The following is a 21,767-nucleotide window of genomic DNA, read 5'->3' as shown; positions in this document are numbered from 1 at the left end:
GGATGAATGATGATATTTGTTAAATCTTATGAGGTAATGCAATATGTAGCCAAGTGACATCATGGGCGTGAAAATTAGTTCAGGTAGGATGCATAGCGGCACGGGGACTACCAGTCTCAGAAATCTTTAGGAAAGGAGAGAGAGAAGGAGGCGGCCCCGGCATCCTGCAGCGCTATAAACCGTTTTACACCTGCCCACTGCACTGGAGGCAGAGATGGGCCCTCCCTCGTGGCTCTTCACCACCTAGCCTTTTGATAAGCTGTTCTACCATCACATGAGGTGCAAGTGAGATTTTGTCCCTAGCTTGGCATATAAATTAAGGCCTTTTCAATGCTATGTATCACTGAGGCTAGCATGCCAACAACTTGTATAAGATAATACTCATGTGGATTCTGACTGGCCTGAAGCAAAAAAGGAAAAAAGCTGTTATGTGGGCAAATGCAAGTTGGGGCATCCAATTCAACTAAAGCTAAAAATTCTACTCTGGGTGGGTTTATTGAGAAGGCAGTCGGAGCCACTGATAAATACTGCTCTCATAGCAGCGGCTGTCATTTGTTGTTGAAAACAATTTGAATAAGGTAAAGGGGCCCAGTGCCGGAGTATGCAGTAGGGAAAACGACAATCCCACCTTTGTAACTATGGCCACATATACTAAAACTTCTTTGGATAAGCATAAGGCCCCTTTGGATATCTGTACAGTTTTTCGCCATAAGCAGCCTGGGTCTTTACCTGAGGTTTCATTACCCTATCTCCTCCCCGAGCCCTTTCACCAATCGCATCTTTAGGCCACCCAACAAAATATGCCAGCGCTGGAAAGCACTAGGGGCAGCCGTGTGCCATCTACCACCTGCTGCATGTCCCTACATTGTCGTCTTAGCCAATGTCCCTAGACTTAAAGCACAGGTGACAGAGTACTGAATAGTTAATGAACAAGGCTATCCACTGGCTACATTGCCATGTTCATCGTAAAGCCTGCCTGTTTTCTGGTATATTGTTTACTCAGCTAGTGGAATGAATGGGAACTACAGTTAAGGAATACGAGGGGGGTTGTATTATCGTCAATTTTGCCAACACCTCTGTTGCAGGAGATTGATATGATCATCCTACTTAAGCCTCACCCGGCAAAGTGCTGTGACGCTATTGCTATTGGGTTACATTTATAGAGATTTGGGAAGGAGGTATGGAGTCCCAAGGTAGCCAAATGCTCCCGAGCCGTCCAGGGTGTGTCCTATTCCAGCTCCACTAACAACTGTTTGTCTGTCCTATCAGGGGAGCGTAGCAATGATTAAAATAAAAGCCCACCCCCAAAGCCTAAAGACAAAATTGGAATTAAAGCTAAAGTAGTTGGTAGGGCGTCCACCAAGCCTCCTGTCACTAACATGATCATGGAAGCAGACCACTGCCCCACTAAAGCCCCCAGTGGTATTTTCCGCTCTGAAAAGGGATACATTTGCTGAGATGGAACATAGCTTGGCTTGGAGCTACATTTCGAATGAAGAACTGTGAGGATTTTATCTCATCACATGACATTGTCACACTCCAGGAGACCTGGGCCCCTAGGGACACATTTCTTGTTGGGTTCATTTGTTTTTCTGTTCCGGTTTCATTTTTTTCAGATGGGATGGATTTGCACTGGGATAGCTGTTTCATTTAAAACCATCCATGATTGCATTATATTGCCCATCCTAACGAATAACAGGCTAATTCAGGCGTTTCAAGACAAGTGGTATAAAACAAAGTTTTGTCCTCATTACATTTTTTTACGACAATTTTTCCAATAATAATCCCAATTTTGCATCCCTTATTGATTTTACTGGTGACCTTGAGCATTGTCTTAGCTACTCAAAAACTGGCATGAATATCATCCTTGCAGGGGACTTGAAAACAAAACTTGGATTTGAGGTGGAAGTGTCACAAGGTTCAGAACTACATATATTTAAAACAGACTCTTCGTCTGTCCCTCCTGGCATAAGTAACTGTAGAGGGTCGATGCTGTACCCCTATTTGCTTGAGTACGATCTGTGCAATGCATTTGAATGAGCCGCACCACAGTGTTTCTTGATTTCCACCTTTAAACAAGCATTAGCATATCCACTTGGTCTCGCCTTTGGGACCTTATAAGTGTTTAGCCATGCAGCACATTATCCATTACATTAGCAATTAAAACCATCAAAGTTTGTGGTAAATCAATGAGTGCATCGAGGACCTCTACATAGGATGTTACAAGCAATCATAGGCAGTAAATCAGGGTGGGAGGAAGGGAGGGCGAGTGTTAGTTAGCAGGATGTTTAATAAGAAATTCCGGCTTCGCTCAAAACCTTGTGATTCTGGAAAAGTCACATAATGTACCTATGCTAGTTTGCGCTTAATAAAAATTGCAAAAAAAGTTCCTCGAGGTATAAAAGTGGTGCGCCCTCTGTGTTGTGATTTCCAGCGCGTTACGCGTAATATTCCAAACAAGCAGCTTAAGTACGACTACACAGGTTATTGCGAGAGTTAATAGGTGCCAAGTACGGTGCCCGTAGCGTATTAAAAAGAAAAAAAAGAGAAAAGCAGTTAATGAAGAATAACTGGAGCCCAGTCAGAAGATTGCTGCATGCACATCATTGGTGCAGAGAGATAAGATTGGGTGGAGGGGGTGTGAGCTTAGGATTTCCCAACAATCACGCGGGTTAAAATACATTATACGAGAAGGAAAGCAGGAGGGGGGCCTTAACCCCTTGCCTGCGGGGCTAATTCCCCCGCTGTGCCGGGGGGCGGGGCGTGCACAGCACCCCTGTGCTCATGACGAGCTCAGCACGTCATGAGCCACGGTGGCCGTGTGCTCATGACGAGCTGAGCTCGTCACGGCCACACCCATTTCTGTAGAACATTCAGCACAGCGGGGGAATTAGCCCCGCGTGCGAGCGTTGCGGCCCTTATGACGAGCTGAGCTAGTCATGAGCACACGGCCACCGTGGCTCATCACGAGCTGAGCTCGTCATGAGCATAGGAGGGGTTAAGGATCAGTTGGAAGGGAGAGGAGTGCAGATCGTGAGGGGTACCTATAACTCAGTATTTTGTAAAATAGACTTTTTTAAGACCTTTAAAACAGAGACAACAGTGTGCGTGTTTTTGTATGCATGTAAATATCCCAAGTGAAATCTGACAAACAACTCACCATACCAGAATTAATGCACCCAACCATTTACTACAGAATACATTTATTAAGCTACACCCTTGAATAGAAGCAAATATTTAGTCAAAACGCAGTTGTCTGGAGTGTACTACAACTATCTTTTTTCTCAAAAACTTTATTTTTTTTTGGGTGGAGACAGATTTGCCACAATGATGATTCGGTTATTCACTTGTAGTCAATGTAAGGCTTTAAGGTGCAGGAGAGATACTAGTAAAGTTTCTGAGATTAAACAATAAATGGGCCGATGCATTTTGGCAAGTTGCATGCAGGTAATGAAATCTTTGGGGCATTTAAAAATATAGCGTTACCTCAGACCAGTTGGACTAAGGGGATAACCACGGATACCCTTATTTCTTTGTCTAGAGATGGGCTAATCTTCTTCTGGAATTTCAAATGGAAAAAAACGAGTTTTAATAAACTTCTAAGATATAGCATTGAAGTTCGATATTAGCATCAATTTGGATGCCCGAATTTTGAACTTGTGCTGCGCGACCAGAGATGTTCATCGTACACTGGGCCATAAAAGCTCCATTCTTTTTTAGGTCTCGCCTGCCGATGCGCTTGCGCATTCGAGCTGGCGAGAGATAAAGGGGCTTATCCAGAGTTTAACCAAAGTGGAGATTTGATGCAGTGCACGTGCGCTTTTAGGTCAATGCGCAAGCGCAATGAGTTAAAATGCGCGTGCACAGCATCAAATCGCCAGCCATCTGTTCCCCAGCTTGGTGCCGCCAGCAGCTCTTCAAAGGATTTCTCCTCCCCTAATTATTCACGGCCGGCCGGTCGTATTTTCACTTTCACGGCCGGCAGGCAGTGTCTCGTTTTTTTTTTGTTTAAACACAACTCCGGGCTTGTCTTTAATAACGCTACCCCCGCCCTCTCACTCGAGCTGCTTGAAATGCCTCCTCTCTTTCCCCATGCTCTGTCACGAGCCTCTGCCCCCCCAGTGTCCTCTCTACCAGCCTCCTCCTTTCCCCAGCGCTCACCCCCTCCTCGCTAGCCTCCTTCTATGCAACCCCCCCTTTCTCACCATCCTCTCCCATGTTGTACTCTTTCCTCCCACTGCTCTCCCTCACTAGCCGCTCCTTTTGCAGTGCCCCCCTGTCGAGAGCCCTGGCACTGATTTGCCTACAAATTAAGCACTGCCAATCAGTTTGTCCAATCAGGTTCTCAATAATGAACTTCACCAAACATATTGTTTGCAGTTTTCACACTAGCTGCCAGATCTGTATTTGTTTACATTGTTTGTCGTTTTCAAACCAGCACATCTAGTTTTGAAAATATGTTGATGTGGAAGGGAGGCACTATTGTCCACCACCAATGCACAAATCAGTTTAGTTTGTGCGTATTTTTTAGCGCTTCGGGTCGCCTTTTGCATACTTCGGTGCACTGCAGACAGAGCGGGGGTGGCATTTCCTGCATACTCGGCATGCTTGTAAATTGACGCCGCGCGAGCAGGCATACATTGAGCAGTGCCGCGCATAAGTCCAGGAACAATCTATCGAGTTTTCCATTTACAAAGGGCATCCTTGTCAAGCCATTAGAATAGGCCGGGCGCCCCCTTTGTGCCCCAGTGGGTTGTTTTAACCACCGAGCGATCCTGAAAGTCTCTTTCATTTTTATTCCATGGCTAATTTGGCCTTGCTGTATATTTTATGCAACACAGGGTTTTATTTATACGCCAGATCTGTTGGTATTTGGGGAATAATGTTGTTTATTGTCCGAGAGGCAAAGTTCTCGCTTGAGATAAGTCACTTTTTTTCCTCCCGAGAGATTGTCCCATGACTTCCTCTATTACCCCATTAATCACGAGAGCCCGGGATGCGCCGCCATCAAAGCAGCCGGACGGGGTGGGGAGAAGTGCACATTCTGGCACTGACTAGGCCGCTTTGATTCCCTGCTGCGCCCATTTACATTTTGGAATTAATCTGTTCCCAACGCCCCTCATCACCCCCCCCCCCGAGCAATGCAGCCATCCCGCCCCCACGCTCCCCCGGACAGGATTCTCAGAGCTTGCAGGAGGAACCGCCGAGAGCCTGAAAACCAACTGCAGGGCAAGTCAGAGCTCTGCTGGAAGACAGGAGGGCTGGGGCGGCACTGCCGGCCACGAGCTACTTGGATTTATGTGGCGCTTACTACCCCATACGGGGATTTGAAGCGCTATTCGAGATGCTGCATACTATCTATGCATTTTCACGTCTCCCCTTTGCCTCGAGGACCGTGGCTGCAGGCCTGAGTGCATCTCGTAACTCACAGAAATCAGACATCCATTGAATCATTTATTTCTGAATTGTTTTGTTTCTCTGCCTGTATGGAAGTGTGAAGTTTAGAAACTACCTGAAAACGTGGTTGTTGAAGCAGGCTGTAAGTTCTGCTTTGGTGCTCGCTAGGCCTCCTCTGGTGCCAAGAGGTTTCTGCATCACTCTATCACCCTCCCTCCCTCTATTGCCATCCCTCTATCGCCCTCCCTCTACCGTCCACCCTCTATCGCCCTCCCTCTATTTAACATCCTCCCTCTATCTATCACACAAACTCTATATATTGCATCAACATAGCATCACTCAGCACCACCACTGCATCACTCAGAGGCATCACACATCACTATGCGCAACAACAGCATCACTAAACGCCACAGCATTACTTGTAGCCAAAACAACATCACTCAGCGCCACAACACCATCAATCTGTGCAACAATTCAACAACAACTGGTTCAATTATTTTCTAGCAATGTTTCAAACTTTATTACAAATGTCAGAACAATATGTTAAAGGTTATCACTTCTGTTCATGTTAAAACATTTTTATTTGTCAGGTCAATACATATAAAACAGGAGAAAACTATATATTGTACCTTTACTAATGCTATACATGTAACATGTGATAATTTTATATCTATTGCCATTTGTAAAAACGTAATTAATACTTTTATATTTTGCACAAAAAAAACATTTTCCACATCAAAAGCTCAAACTTTTCTATTGCGAGACCTATTGCATTTCCAATGCTTGTTATTTTTGGAGGGGGTCTCCATTTTGCTGGCTTTTAACTTCAAGATTTTGAAGGCAACTAATTAACTGCATACAATCAGGAAGCAGGGAGTTTGACTGCTGCGTGTCATCTGCATAAATATACATTTTGACACTCATCTGGTGTTTAAATAAAAAAAGTACAAGTGGTCTCATAGAAATAGTTACACTAGAAGTCAAATTGCCCATTCCATTGATTATTGGCTTTGTGACAAAGAAAGCGTATTCCGACAACTCGGGTCATAGGCACAAATAACCAACGAAACAGCAGCAGCAACATTTTATAAAGGTTTGAAATAAGAAATAAAGGAAACCTTTTCATGTAGTAAATTGACCAGTAACAAAAAGGGTCATCTTTTTTATGCGGGAAAGAATATGACAATGCATTCCAATACATCAAGACTGCCTTCGCAACTGCTCCAATCTTTCACCATCCAGACTGCGCACTAGCATTTTGTGTAAAAACTGCATCCTTCAGTTTCACTCCATTGGAGCCATTCTACCTCAAAGGACGTCCCAAAATGAATGGAGTACAACTTATAGCTTATTGCCAACATTACTTAGAAGTCCCAGAGTTCTCTGTTACAGTATGGACAGAGCATAAGAAATAAAGTTCCCTAAAAAGTGTGTCAATGCCTGGCGTGCTAGATGGTCACCATTATATTGTGATTTGCTTATATCGTCAACTGGGAGCCAGTCATGTCAAAGCAGACGCCCCATTGCGACAAGGACATATTGAAAAAGAACCTTTGACATGTACACCTCCATATATTTTGGCTACACAGTAGACCACAGTAGTGCCAGATATGATAGAATAGATCAGACAAGCTGTAAAAATGAAAGTGACCCCTTTAGTCCATGATCCGATTTTTAAGCGATCTTCTGGCTGTTTTCAAAAGTGATTCTGTCCGTGAGCATTTTTCGCTCCTATGCTGTTGCTCCGCCAAACAACACTGCTTTTTACTATCTTTGAATTCTTTAAAGTCAGCAAGGTTGGCTGGCTGTTGGACCCGGCCTCATGGCGTGGTCCTACTCCTTCCGCATGGCGAGCCCAGAACGACATCGGCCCTCCCCCCAGCATTGGGCAGCCCTTTTGCCCGACACTGCACGCCCCAACATTGCTGGTACGGCCACCATCCCGGACCCCCACTACCGACCTGGCCCCATCGTGGGCCCCTCACGACCTAAGCATGAGGCCGCGCCCGACTCCATCTTGGGCCCACCACGTCACGGCCACGTGGCCTCTGCTCCGGCCCAGGCCCCAGCGAAGCCCAGACATCGAGGCACCAAGATCCACCCAGGTGGTCGAGTGGCCACTCGACAGATCCCGGAGAAAAGAGTGTTTCGATGGCCCTCCAGCCGTCCCCGGACGCCTGGTTTCGATCGCCCTCCGGCCTCCCTGGGCGCTGGCTCCACCCCCCAGCTGGGTGTCTGGACACCATCATCCCGGCCCTACTGACCCCCAGGCGCGAGGGTCCGGACATCAAAGGACTCCAGTCCTATATCTGGGCCAGCCCTGGATTAGGACGTCAGTTGTATCCTGGACTGGAAGCCCTGCTGACGCTGTCACGGCCGACACCAGACGAACTCATCTCCGGTAACCTGAACCATCTGAGAGCCTGCTGGCGCTGCCGCGGCCTACCTTGCTGAACCATCTGAGAGCCTGCTGGCGCTGCCGCGGCCTACCTTGCTGAACCATCTGAGAGCCTGCTGGCGCTGCCGCGGCTTACCTTGCTGAACCATCTGAAAGCCTGCTGGCGCTGCCGCGGCTAGAACCCTCGGAACCCCCCAGCTCGAGGATTGAGAGCTGTGCGTAGGGTATCCCTTCCTCCGCCCAGAACTAGACTGTCCCGCTACCTACCCCCCTTTCCGAGACTTTACGGATCCGTCGATCCATCTGTATTTACTGCCAAGAACCAGCAACCTTGATTACTTATAAAAGCTTAAGAACTTGATCTCTTGTGTGGTGGCCGTTTGTAGTGTGGTGATTATTCTGCTGTACGATCCTAGGAGAGGACCTTCACCCAGGAGGCCTCTCGGTAACGCTCGGCTACTTCTCGAAGGAGAGGTGGACCTAGGGGTGGTCAGTCAGACATCTTCTGCCTCCCCCGGGGTCGCCTTTCTAACATTGGTGGCAAGCGCCGGGATCCGAGCCCACGCAGATCGTACAGAGAGTGATTCACTCACTACCAAGAAAAACCCACTACGACCATGAGCACAGAATTCCAGAAAGAGAAAATGGAAGACTACAGTCACAAGGAGCTAAAGCAATTCTGCAAAGACCTAGGCATCGCTACCACTGGCTTAAGCACCAAAGAAGACTTTAAATCGGCCCTACAGGCCTGGGTGGACGCCGGCGAGGCGCCACCCCCGAGTGAAGATAACCCGGGCCCGAACGGAGGCCCGGAGGCAGAGACGAACCCGGCGGGAGGGAGACCCGCAAACCCAGACACGGGCCTCTCCCACGAAGACGCCCGAGAACGAGAGAGGAACCGGCTCCACGAGTTGGATCTTGCTCGACTCAGACAAGAAGGAGAAATCCAACTGGCAGAAAGGAAGTTAGCCCTCGAGGAGAAAAACTCATGCTCGAGCGCGTCCTCAAAGAAATGGAACTTAAAGCCAAGGCAAACGAGTCTGCCATCGCCGGGGGTAAGACCTCACCCCCGCCGGTGGACACGAAGGTGCACATACCCAAGGATGTCGTCAAAGAGTACTATAAGAACGACGACATCCAACAGTGGTTCAAAGCCTACGAGGTCGCCATGGCCGCCCATCGAGTACCCCTCAAGGACTGGGGCGCCGGCCTGTGGGGGAAGTTTATCAACGAAGGGAGGGACGCCCTGCTGGAGCTCCCTGATACCGAGATGACCTCGTACGAGCACATGAAGACCGCCCTCCTCACTCGCTATGGGCTCACCCCCGAGATGTACCGGCAGCAATTCAGAGACTGCAAGAAAATCCCCGGTACCACGTGGGTGGAGTACGTGAACTTTTACAGCAGAGCCTTCGAGGGGTGGGTCAGAGGCTGCCAGGTCACCACCTTCCAGCAGTTGATCGACCTCATTCTATGGGAACATCTGTCCAATAATTGCTTCATCGAACTCCGGCAACACCTCCTCGACAGCAAATTGACTGAGCCACGAAAACTCGCTGTCGAGGCGGATAGATGGGTGAGCACCCGAGTTCCCCGGAGTCCACTGGGAGACTACGGCCGGGGATCCCCGGGGAACCACCGCCCACGAGGCGGCGGAGTAGGCCAGAGCCGGGGTCGAGACGTCCCCCAGGGGTCCTCCCCCACCTCCACGTCGCCATCCCTGGGCCAGAGAGGGGGCCCCCCAGCCAGACCGGGGGCCCGCCCGAACGTGACGTGCCACAGATGTCAGCGACTGGGTCATCTGCCCAATGAATCAGCGACCCGGCACCACCGGTCCCCCGACCCGCCAGATCGCAGCCGCTGCCCTGGGTGAAGAAAGGAGTGAGGAGGAGGACGACAACCCCGAGCAAGCCGAGTGGGAGCCCGCCGCCATGACCTTAGCATGCCTGGGTACTCACGACCTGATCCCCCGAGGCCCGATCCCCGGCAACACCCAGAAATACCGCCAGTGGGTCACCATCAATGGACGCCGGACTGAAGCCCTCCGTGACACTGGGGCCAGCGTGACAGCGGTCCGCTGCCATCTGGTGACCCCGGAACAGATCCTTCCTAACGTCCTGTGTCCAGTCCGGTCCGCAGATAACTCAGAGACTTTGTGCCAGATGGCCCGCATCCCCTTCGAGTGGGGGGGGAGTGTCGGGCGTGCTGAAAGTGACTGTCCGCGACGATGCCCCCGTGGACTGTCTCCTTGGGAACGACCTAGAAAGTTCCCCCTGGGCTAACGTCGAACGGAGAGAGCACCTGGGGATGCTAGGCCTTCCCCGAGTGGGTCTGTGCGACCACCCGCTCCATGACCGCCCGAGCCTCCACCCCAGCGGGGGAAGCTCCCCCCGAGGAGCCGGAGTGGCCCGCCCCTCCGCCGCCCGTCGTCCCCGAGGACGCCGACCCCGAACACGGCCCCCAAGGGCCCGACCAAGAAGATCTCGCCGAGCTCGACCACCTCCCAGAACTCGCCCAATGGCGCCAAGAAGGTGGCCCCACCCGCGAACAGTTCCGGCAGGAACAGAAAACCTGCCCCTCCCTCGAAGGGATTCGACAGCAAGCCGCTACCCAAGCAGCTGGAGACCCCGCGGGGTCCCACTGGATCTATTGGGACAACAACCTTCTCTACAGTGAGCAAAAGATTGCTGAACTAGGGACCGGCCGGGTACTGGTCGTACCCCTCCGATTCAGGGACTTCCTCCTGAACTTAGCACATGATGTGCCCCTCGCCGGGCACCTGGGGCAGGACAAAACTTACAGCCGCCTGGTAACCCATTTCTTCTGGCCAAAAATGCGCACCGATGTGCTTAACCACTGCAGGACCTGCCCGACCTGTCAAGCCAGCGGGAAGAGCGGGGGGAAAGTCAAAGCCCCGCTCCAGTCATTCCCCGTGGTGACTACCCCCTTTGAGCGAGTGGGGATAGACATCGTAGGGCCCCTGGACCCTCGAACCTCGCAGGGGCACCGCTTCATCCTCGTCCTGGTTGACCATGCTACCCGCTATCCCGAAGCCATTCCCCTCCGAACCATCACAGCCCCCGTGGTGGGCCGAGCCCTCATGAGCATCTTCTCCCGAGTCGGCTTCCCCGAGAAGTCGTGAGTGATCGAGGCTCCAACTTTATCTCGAAGCATATGCGGTCCCTATGGCAACAGTGCGGGGTCGCCTATAAATTCACCACCCCATACCATCCCCAAGGAAATGGATTAGTGGAACGATTTAACAGAACATTGAAGGGGATGATCAAGGGCTTAGAAGAACCACTCCGGTGCAAATGGGATGTCCTGCTACCTTGCCTCCTGTTCGCCTACCGAGAGGTACCCCAGAAGTCCCTGGGGTTCAGCCCCTTTGAACTCTTGTACGGACACCCGGTCAGAGGCCCCCTCAGTCTGGTCAAGGAAGGCTGGGAGACAGCAGTTCGAGAGGCCCCACCCGATGTCTACCGGTACCTCCTGACCCTCCGCAATCAGACTCGGAAGTTCCGGGAACTTGCCGAGGCCAACCTGGAGGCTAGTCAGGAGGAGATGAAACGCTGGTATGACCAGAACGCCTCGTCCATCGAATTTGAGCCGGGCCAGCAGGTCTGGGTCATGTCCCCGGTCGAACCTTGTGCCCTCCAGGACAAATGGACGGGGCCCTTCAAAGTGGTGGAGCGCAAGAGCCCAGTCACCTATCTGGTGGACATGGAGTCCCCCCGGAACCCCCTTCGGGTTCTGCACGCTAACCGGCTCAAGCCCCACTTTGCACGCACTGAACTGAGCCTGCTGCTAGCGACCGATGACGGAGCTGAGGACGACTCCGAACCCCTACCGGATCTCCTCAGCACCACCGAGAAAGACGGCTCCGTCGAAGGGGTCACGCTCTCCTCTTCCCTGACCCCAGAGCAGCAACAGGACTGCCGGAAGCTGCTGGGGCAGTTTGCGGATCTGTTTTCCCTCACTCCGGGGGTCACCCGGTGGTGTGTCCACGATGTAGACACAGGAGACAGCCCGCCTGTAAAACACCGAGCTTTTCGAGTGCCCGACCGGGTCCGGGCCTGCATCCAATCCGAAGTGGCCAAGATGTTAGCTCTGGGGGTAGTCGAACCCTCCAACAGTCCCTGGGCCAGTCCCGTTGTCCTGGTCCCTAAAGCCGCCCCCCCCGGGGCCGCTCCGGAGCTCCGGTTCTGTGTTGACTACAGGGGACTGAATGCCGTCACCAGGACCGACGCCCATCCCATCCCCAGGGCGGATGAATTGATCGATCGCCTAGGGGCCGCCAAATATCTCAGCACCTTCGATCTCACGGCGGGGTATTGGCAGATTGGCCTTACCCCTGGTGCACAGGAGCGATCGGTCTTCTCGACACCAGATGGCCACTATCACTTCAAAGTGATGCCCTTCGGCATGAAGAACGCACCCGCAACCTTCCAGAGACTAGTAAACCAAGTGCTGGCCGGTCTAGAGGAGTACAGCGCCGCCTATCTCGACGACATTGCAGTGTACAGCCTCCACTGGGATGAGCACCTGACCCACCTCTGGACAGTCAGGACGGCCCTTCGGCGGGCCGGACTCACCATCAAAGCCAGTAAGTGCCAGATAGGTCACGGACCCTTGGCCTATCTGGGACACCAAGTGGGGAGCGGCCAAGTGGCTCCCCTCCAACCAAAGATAGACACCATCCGGGCCTGGGAGCCCCCGGTCACCCAAACCGCCGTCCGCGCCTTCCTGGGGCTCACCGGATATTATCGGCGATTCATAAAGAACTACGGGAGCATTGTGGGGCCCCTCACAGAACTGACCTCAAAAGAAACTACCACAGAAGGTGCACTGGACCCCCGAGTGCCAGGCAGCCTTTGAAACTCTGAAGACTGCCATGTGCACCGCCCCTGTGCTCCAGGCCCCCGACTACAGCAGAGAGTTTGTGGTCCAAACCGACGCCTCAGAGCACGGCATCGGGGCAGTCCTGTCCCAAGTTAACTCCGAAGGCATCGACCAGCCGGTGGCCTTCATCAGCCGACGCCTACTGGCACGAGAGCAGCGATGGAGCACCATCGAGAGGGAAGCCTTCGCCGTGGTGTGGGCCCTCAAGAAGCTCCGGCCCTACCTCTTCGGCACCCCCTTCCGAGTACAGACCGACCACCGGCCCCTGCGGTGGTTGATGCAGATGCGGAGAGAAAACCCGAAACTGCTGCGTTGGTCCATTTCGCTGCAGGGGATGGACTTCACTGTGGAGCATCGCCCCGGCAACGACCACGCCAATGCTGACGGCCTGTCCCGATTCTTCCGCCTCGGCGAGGAGAATCCCCAAGAAGATGGGTGACTCTCCCCTGCCTTCAGCTGGGGGGGACGCGTGTTGGACCCGGCCTCATGGCGTGGTCCTACTCCTTCCGCATGGCGAGCCCAGAACGACATCGGCCCTCCCCCCAGCATTGGGCAGCCCTTTTGCCCGACACTGCACGCCCCAACATTGCTGGTACGGCCACCATCCCGGACCCCCACTACCGACCTGGCCCCATCGTGGGCCCCTCACGACCTAAGCATGAGGCCGCGCCCGACTCCATCTTGGGCCCACCACGTCACGACCACGTGGCCTCTGCTCCGGCCCAGGCCCCAGCGAAGCCCAGACATCGAGGCACCAAGATCCACCCAGATGGTCGAGTGGCCACTCGACAGATCCCGGAGAAAAGGGTGTTTCGATGGCCCTCCAGCCGTCCCCGGACGCCTGGTTTCGATCGCCCTCCGGCCTCCCTGGGCGCTGGCTCCACCCCCCTGCTGGGTGTCTGGACACCATCATCCCGGCCCTTCTGACCCCCAGGCGCGAGGGTCCGGACATCAAAGGACTCCAGACCTATATCTGGGCCAGCCCTGGATTAGGACGTCAGTTGTATCCTGGACTGGAAGCCCTGCTGACGCTGTCACGGCCGACACCAGACGAACTCATCTCCGGTAACCTGAACCATCTGAGAGCCTGCTGGCGCTGCCGCGGCCTACCTTGCTGAACCATCTGAGAGCCTGCTGGCGCTGCCGCGGCCTACCTTGCTGAACTATCTGAGAGCCTGCTGGCGCTGCCGCGGCCTACCTTGCTGAACCATCTGAAAGCCTGCTGGCGCTGCCGCGGCTAGAACCCTCGGAACCCCCCAGCTCGAGGATTGAGAGCTGTGCGTAGGGTATCCCTTCCTCCGCCCAGAACTAGACTGTCCCGCTACCTACCCCCCTTTCCGAGACTTTACGGATCCGTCGATCCATCTGTATTTACTGCCAAGAACCAGCAACCTTGATTACTTATAAAAGCTTAAGAACTTGATCTCTTGTGTGGTGGCCGTTTGTAGTGTGGTGATTATTCTGCTGTACGATCCTAGGAGAGGACCCTCACCCAGGAGGCCTCTCGGTAACGCTCGGCTACTTCTCGAAGGAGAGGTGGACCTAGGGGTGGTCAGTCAGACATCTTCTGCCTCCCCCGGGGGCGCCTTTCTAACACTGGCCCGTTGCTGCTACGTTTTCTCTGTGTGCGGTCTTCCTGTGGTCTTGCGTTAGATAATGATAAAATGATTTCCGAGCAGTTAATCTGTAGGCTGGTTATACATATGGCCTGTTTCCAAGTGTTGTATCTCACTTGGCTTATAGGAACCCATTTTATGCGTTTTATCGATGCGGTGTCAGTGTGTGTATGAAGCTTTTTTCCCCACAGTGAAGTGCTCAAGGTGCATCATTGTACTTATATTGACAAGGATAGATAATGAATGGTGGTCACTCGCGGTAGTGTGAGTCACCTTGTATTCTTCACACCTCCTCAGTAAGAACTGGCTCAAAAAGATGTAGTCCAGCATGGAGATATTTTTGAAAGTTGGTTGTAGTTTCATATTTGGCTGCCCCACTTGATTTACGGACTCCAGGTTAAATTCATTGATGCAGGCTTCCATGATGTTTTGGCCTTTATCTCCTTGGCGTCGATCCGGGAGGTACAGGTCTCTCATGTTGAAATCCCCGGTAATAATGCATTCATGGCCTGGGTTTTCATAAATATATTCTCAGACCATCCTTGTGTTTGCTGTTTTTACTGTATTATTTGGATTAATGTATAGAATAATTACTGCAATTGTAGTTGGAATTCCCTCTAGCATTATTACCTTTATGATGACGATCTGGATATCGTGTGAGTTTGTGGGCCATTCTTCAGTTTGTACTTGTAGGTTCAATTTTACATAGATACCCCACCGATAGGTCTTCCAAATATGTTTTTCTTACCGACTAAGGTATGTATTGCCTGGAAGCCTTTGATGGGGGTTGGTGATACCGTCCATGTTTCCTGTAAGCATAATATATCTCCTGTTTTGAGTAGATTCATGGCTTCCTTGTTCGCTAAGGTTGATTTGAGGCCTGGGTAAGGTTGATTTGCAGGCTCAGCAATGTTTGCCTGCGCTGGAGGGCAAATTTAAGAAAAGTGACAACACCTACACATACCTCTGGTGTGAGAAGCATCTGCAGATATTAAAGTGCTGAGATATGTCTGGTCACCAAGGTGCCTCTAAGAAGCAGGATAACAAACCTTTTGGTATAACTTCAATAAAACCTACAGAAAAAATGCAAAATTGGCCAATGTTTGCAGGGAATGCTCATCACAGTGGCAGATGAGAATCATTTTAGGTCAGACTGGCCCAAGGGAAATGAGAGCGGACTCCTAATTTGACCAAAGCTAAATGTACTCAGTTACAGCCTATCCCAGGCATTGGGCGCAATCTCCAGATATGGTTCCATCCCTAGCGTGGTTTGAACTATCTGGTACTCTCTATTTGGCAGGTTTCCTCAACTTGGACTAATCCCCCCCCCACGCCCCCTCCTGTGTTTCCTAAAGCTAGATTTAACCCACTTTTCTCCCTTGTAGATACATTGCCATTAGGAATTATTGCAGAATGAAGCAGATTTTCACTGAATATTTGATCACAAACCTATTTTTGCTTTTACACGTTCAAAAAACCTGAAGGAAATATTGATGACTTCTTCCAAACAGCCCTTTTGTCTGGCAGTTGACACAAAGCATCACAGACGACAAATGGAAACGCATCTATGCATTCCTTGCTCTCAGAAAAGAGCAGGGAATTTTGGAGTTATGTCAATAGTCTCAATGGTGGAAGTTACATATTTGTCGATCAGGACAAATCCAGGACAAAAACTGCGGAGGCTGAAGGCTATCATCCAGAAGGACATGAGAAGGAGGATCTCGTCCCCAACAAAAAAGACTATTTGATCACAGTGAAAGGTATAAGGAAGGATGGGGCTCCAGGTCCTAATGGGCTACCGGGAAGTGTCTTTAATGAAGATCGGGTCTTCTGGGAACCCCATATGCATTGTCTATTCAATCACTGCTACGACACTTCAGGTGTACCAGACTCGTGGAAAGGCTCCATCCTGCAACCGATCTATTAGAAAGGAAACGCTTCACAGCCGGAGAATTACAGATTATTTGCTCTACTAGACGTTGACGGGAAGGCATATGCAAAAGTGCTCCTAAAAGAGCTAGATGCATGGATAACAGCCAGCCAAATAATACCACAATACCAGACAGGATTTCGGATGAACTCATCAACAATGGACAATGCCACTGCATTATCATACCTGGCAACTAAGGCCAAAGAGGGCGCAACCCCACCCCTATACGCCTGCTTCATCGACTATAGTGCTGCTTTTGATGGTATCGATCGCAACATATTCTGGACAAAACTTGCAAAGTGGGGCATACCGAGGAAACTCCTGGCGGCAATCAAGCCTCTCCACTCCGGCACTAAGCTCACACAAGCAAATGCAACTGCCAAGAGCTACACAAACAAAGGGCTAAAACAGGGCTGTGTGATCACACCAACATTGTTCAACTTATATACTGTGGACCTGGGAGTTGCACTTTTAAAAACCAACATCTTCCCACCCAAATTGGATTACCTTAGATTACCTATCATGCAATACGCGGACGGCCTAGTCATTTTGGACCAAACCAGAATAGGTATGAAAAGGGCTTTGGAGACATTAAGTCTCTATTATATGGAAAACAAACTCCAAACCAATGCAACTAAAACTAAGGTATTGGTTTTTGGACATAAACCGAAAAAATCCCTGCTGGGCTGGCATATCGGATCATTAAGAATTGCCACCGCAAACAAGTATACCTACCTGGGAGAACAATTCTCAGATACTGGCAGAACAACACTACAGGCCAAAACATTGGAGGCAAAAGCGGTCACGGTCACACACGCCCTATGCAAATTACACCAGAAGCTTGTGACCCATTCAACAGAGGGCATTCGAAGAGTAATACAAGCCAAGCTAGTTCCAACAATAAGCTTTAGCCATCTGGCTTTCCCGGGCTTATTGTCCGATAAATTGGAGCATTTGCACATTATGGCCTTCAGACAGGTTTTTAGGTTACCACTCTCGACAAGGCGTGCACTGATGCGACTCGAGTTTAATCTAACAGCAATGGACATAGAATGTAAAAAAGATATAGTGAAATTGTATCATCATGTGATTAAGGCAAGCCCAGGTACCTTGAGGAAAGCACTCCAAATAGTCTTCACAAACAATACTAGTCGATGGGCAAGGTACCTTGTGTCAGCTAATAGTAAACTGTGCCTGACAGCTGAGCTCACAACGGTCATTCAACTGCCAATGGCCAGCTTAAAGAACCTGATAAAAAAACAGGGAAAGATAATTTCAAGGAACCAGGACATCGAAAGGATCAGAGCCATCCGTGGCGCAGAGGGCCTTGTCCATTCACACGAAGTCACTCTATGCCAACCATTCCTGAAAGCCGGTCTGGGCAGAGAAGCTCTTCAAAACGTTCTGAAGACCAGGCTTCTAACTTTACCAATACAGGTCAACAGGGCACATTGGAAAACTACACCAGCTGGAAACAGAGGATGTCGCTTATGTCAATATCACACAGAATCTGCAGAGCATGTCATCTGTTGCTGTCCAGACTTGGTAAGCCCAAGGCGCCTATACTTAAGAACAATGTTCATCCAAAACAAAGTAAGTACAGCAAGGAGGCTTTAACATTCATATATACCATGACAGTACCAATGGAGCTCGCACGTGCCGGGAAGTTCTTTGCCGTAGCTGGAAAGACTTTATGCGCAAGAACAAAAAATAACAGCATAATAATACTTGGACTACAAGCCTACTGTCGCTGAGCACTAACATCACTATACAGCATGGCCATTAGTGATCCTGTATTAAGCCTTACAGTTGAGATGTACTAATACCAGGGCACTGACTTATGAAGCCTGATGTCGTATATTACAAATTTATTACAATTATAGTTTAATCTTGCACTATGCTTTATCCATTAGATGCACTAAAAACATTGCACTGATTGACGGATGTATAAGTTACTAGCTGTTTTTAAAACCTCTTTTTAGAGGTTATTTTACTAACCAATCGTTTTAATCACAAAAGTAATATGCATTGCATTTGTAATGATTTTAGGTAATCACACAAAGTATATTCTATTCATTGTTGAGCCTGCAAATTATTTATTGTGTTATAAATCTTGTTTTTATATGAATTGGCAGTTTACATTGTGGTATCTGTGTTAATGCAATGCTGTGTACTCAGACTACCTTCTTGGCAGCTCCAATATCCCCGTTACTATAGCAGACCAAGCTGAGATTTTTTTACGACAGGTAACTGTTGAGTGAGCACCCTAAATGCACGTTGTATTTATTATCTTACACACTGCATTGTACTGTTATATCAGTTTGCATGCTGTGCAACGCTAGTTGTAAATGTTTTAACCTGATGTTTTTATTGTACTTTTATGGTTGATTTTCAACCAAATAAAGAAAACTAAAATGTAGACAGTTTGTTAACTTAAGTACTCGTGTAAAGTGTGGCGTTTATAACAATTCCAAGATTTCGTACACCTTTTTAAATATATGGACAGAGGTATAGTTCGTCTGGCTAGCAGGGTAAAAGATGGTAATTGTTCCATTCATTACAGGTGAGTAAATAGCATAATAGGGCTATTAGGAGTGTAGGCCATTCCCAATAAAGCCTTTTTTTTCTTTTCAAATGCTAAATGTTCCTCGAGCACTAAGGTGATACACTGGGTACGCCTTTAACCAGAACAAGCCCAATTATCAATCTACAAATTACAAGCAAGCACGACTACCGTCCAAGGAAATCACCAAGCCGTGCAAGGACTCTCCCACCAGCAACGCCCACCCTTCCTCAACATTGCCCAAAACACCAGCCACAGTGCCAAATAATTCAGCAATCTTCCCGATCCCTGCAGCACAGTCCACAGAGATCTCCCAGCCACCGTGCATAAATAAGGACGGTCCCCACCATATTTTCTCTCAATAACCGACATAGGAGACCAATAGTCGTCAAACACCTCCGTCTACATGTGCCCTTCCCTTCTGTGTTCGAGCTAAAAAAAACACATCACTCAACAACAACAGAGTCCTAAGGGAATTCCACGGTTTTCATCAACAACAACAGAGCATCCATACGTGGAAGATGCGACAGAAAACATGTGCTAGTAAAAGTAAGAACACGCACCTCACGCGTCCAAATAACCATTAGGAATCCGCAGAAAAAGCACAGAGACAGTATGTCACAAATACTGCTTGGACCTCATAAATAAAGAACTTTGGCACCCTTGGTTAGTCACTCTCGCACTAGCCCAAAATCAAATAAATTATGGAACAAACTACACTATTTAGAATACCAGAATGCATTGATTGTAGCTTACATATGTGGCCAGGATTCGATAAGGATAATTTTTAAATGTTGTATGGTTATAGCATTTACTGACAGTTTTAAACGTTATTGGTTTTTATGACACTTTTATATATGTGTCTTTTATGATTATAAATTATTGAATAAAGACTAATGAATACTGAACTACACGTTGGTTTTTACGCACAGGAGAGAAATATAGAAGAAAAGATATATTGTTTACTAACTTGCATGAAATGCAAAACCTTAAAAAAAAGGAGGATAAAAAAAATAACGAACATTTTGGCTAATTAAGAGAGGCTTCCTACCTAAAAGGGAGTGCTGGCATGCATGCCTGGGGTGTTGCACATGTCTCACTTCTGAAGAGTGCCTGACATTACAAGCTGCAGGATACACGTCTGACTGCACGACAACGCTACACGCCTACCTAGTGCATGGCACAAATACGGCTGTCACACGGGGTGGGCGGGTTTCACTGGTATCTCAGGGGTAGCAGACCTCCCCGTTACGGCAGGTGGTCACTTGGCCGTCGTCCCTCCCCCCTGCCCGCCGGTACCTGTCTCGCCCTCTCCCCGGTGAGCTCGGCTCTGCTCTGACCCGCCTCCTCGTCCTCAGCCGTCTCGGTAGAAACCTAAACAAACTCACCAAGCCGTCCGTGTCTGCCAGACAACAAGGAGGAGCGCTCCCATTGGCTCATCGCCGGCCGGCCGCCGCCCCCTCAACAAGACTCGCTGCTATTGGTCCGCAGCAGAAGCCCCTTGCCGAGTGAGCTATAAGAAAAGACAGACAAAATAGAAATAGAAAAGGGATGACACAGAACCGATTAACAGATAAAACGAACGCCATCTTAAAGGAGGTTTTCTGGTAGTTCAGTGTGAGCTGGGACTGTTGTAAAGACCATGGGTACTTAGTCTCAAAATAACGCTTGATCTCCAAACTGTCGCAGTACCTCTCCAACGCACAACTGATTATAAACCCAAAAAAAACAAACATCCTATGCTTCTGCGGCTCAAGAAAGAAAAAACAAAACTTCGTCTGGAAGATACATTCTACCTCTCTAACCCAGGTAGTTCAATATAAATACCTGGGAATCCTATTGGACCACCAATTAAAGTTTATTTATTTATTTATTTATTTTTTTTTTATTTATTTTTTTTTTAATGTCTCTTTAATAGTGAGATAATGCTACACAGGTGACTGCATCCCACAGCATGGAGACTACAAATCAGAGCAGATCCTGCTGTCCTTGAGATCTCACCTCTTGGCATCAGCGTTCTGTAGGTATGTTCTGTGACACCAACCAACCAACCAACCAGGGCTTTCCTCACTAAGAAAGTCCTTAGAGTAAAGCCACATCAAATATTAAAGCTGAGAGAAAACAGGCTGGAAGTAGTTATGCTCCAATTTGACCTAAACAATCCCCTTAGATGGGGGAAGGGATAAGAGTCCCCACATTTCAAAGGAGAGGATGGTGGCAGGGTCGCCACAGCCAATAGTTTCTCTGGAAGCTCCCCTTCACGAAGAAGCAGTGCAGCGGGCACAGACACCCAATCAATTTTCGTATAGCTCATCAAAGCTAGAGGTTGTCGTACCAAAGACTGACATTCTAATGATTGAGTATACAAAAACACAGAAAAGAGAACAAATGGGCTATTGCAAAGGATATGCTGAAAACATTCAGACCTATCTTGCACGTCTTAACCGTTATTTCACTAGCCTTGGTCAACCTACATGTTCACAGGTAGATAAAGCAGCAAGCGGTTCAGCTAACCCACTTGAGACGTTCTTGTGCCGCATATTTAATGTCCGTAAATATTGTGTATGCACAATAATAAATCCAACTTTTCACCCTTCCCTTATCCAATTTCTGCTGGTGTAAGGGGACGGAAGGTCTGAGTTGGAGAATGCAACTTGCGAAAAATAAATGACCAAAACAAGGACATTTGTAAAAATTGTCAGAACATCCCATCCATCATTGTTGCCAATTCCACCACCCCCATTTCTTGCATGACCTTATCTAATGTGCAACAATCAGAGCCCAATGTTAGAGAGGACCTCACTATAGTGGTCATTTAGTATATGTGGTCATGACAAGCTTAGCAGGTGCACAACGGCAACACTAGATGCTTACTGATCAGTGGTGACTGGTACTGTGGGTTTGTTTGTGACAAAGAACCCTACTCCCTGAGAACTGGAACGCAGCTTAGAACTCTTTTCA

The 21,767-nt window shown here is 49.2% G+C and overlaps 1 protein-coding gene across 7 annotated transcripts in view; it reads right to left on the bottom strand.

The window, feature by feature from the left end:
• The window catches only part of AGBL5 (AGBL carboxypeptidase 5), a 482,741-nt gene extending 462,464 nt beyond the window's left edge, over positions 1-20,277 (bottom strand). For 5 of the 7 annotated variants that reach the window (XM_078650055.1, XM_078650057.1, XM_078650059.1 and 2 more), the window contains exon 1: positions 20,106-20,214. The gene's annotated coding sequence lies outside the window, so the exon portion shown is untranslated. Of the gene's footprint in view, positions 1-20,105 lie in introns of all 7 variants that reach the window. The other 2 variants (XM_078650056.1, XM_078650058.1) reach the window with 2 other exon arrangements.
• Between the last annotated feature and the right edge of the window lie 1,490 nt (positions 20,278-21,767).

Source organism: Lissotriton helveticus, chromosome 6, assembly GCF_964261635.1.
Source record: "Lissotriton helveticus chromosome 6, aLisHel1.1, whole genome shotgun sequence".
Taxonomy (NCBI): Eukaryota; Metazoa; Chordata; class Amphibia; order Caudata; family Salamandridae; genus Lissotriton; species Lissotriton helveticus.
The sequence above is the reverse complement of the archived record's forward strand: the minus strand, read 5'-3'. Positions and strand labels throughout refer to the sequence as shown.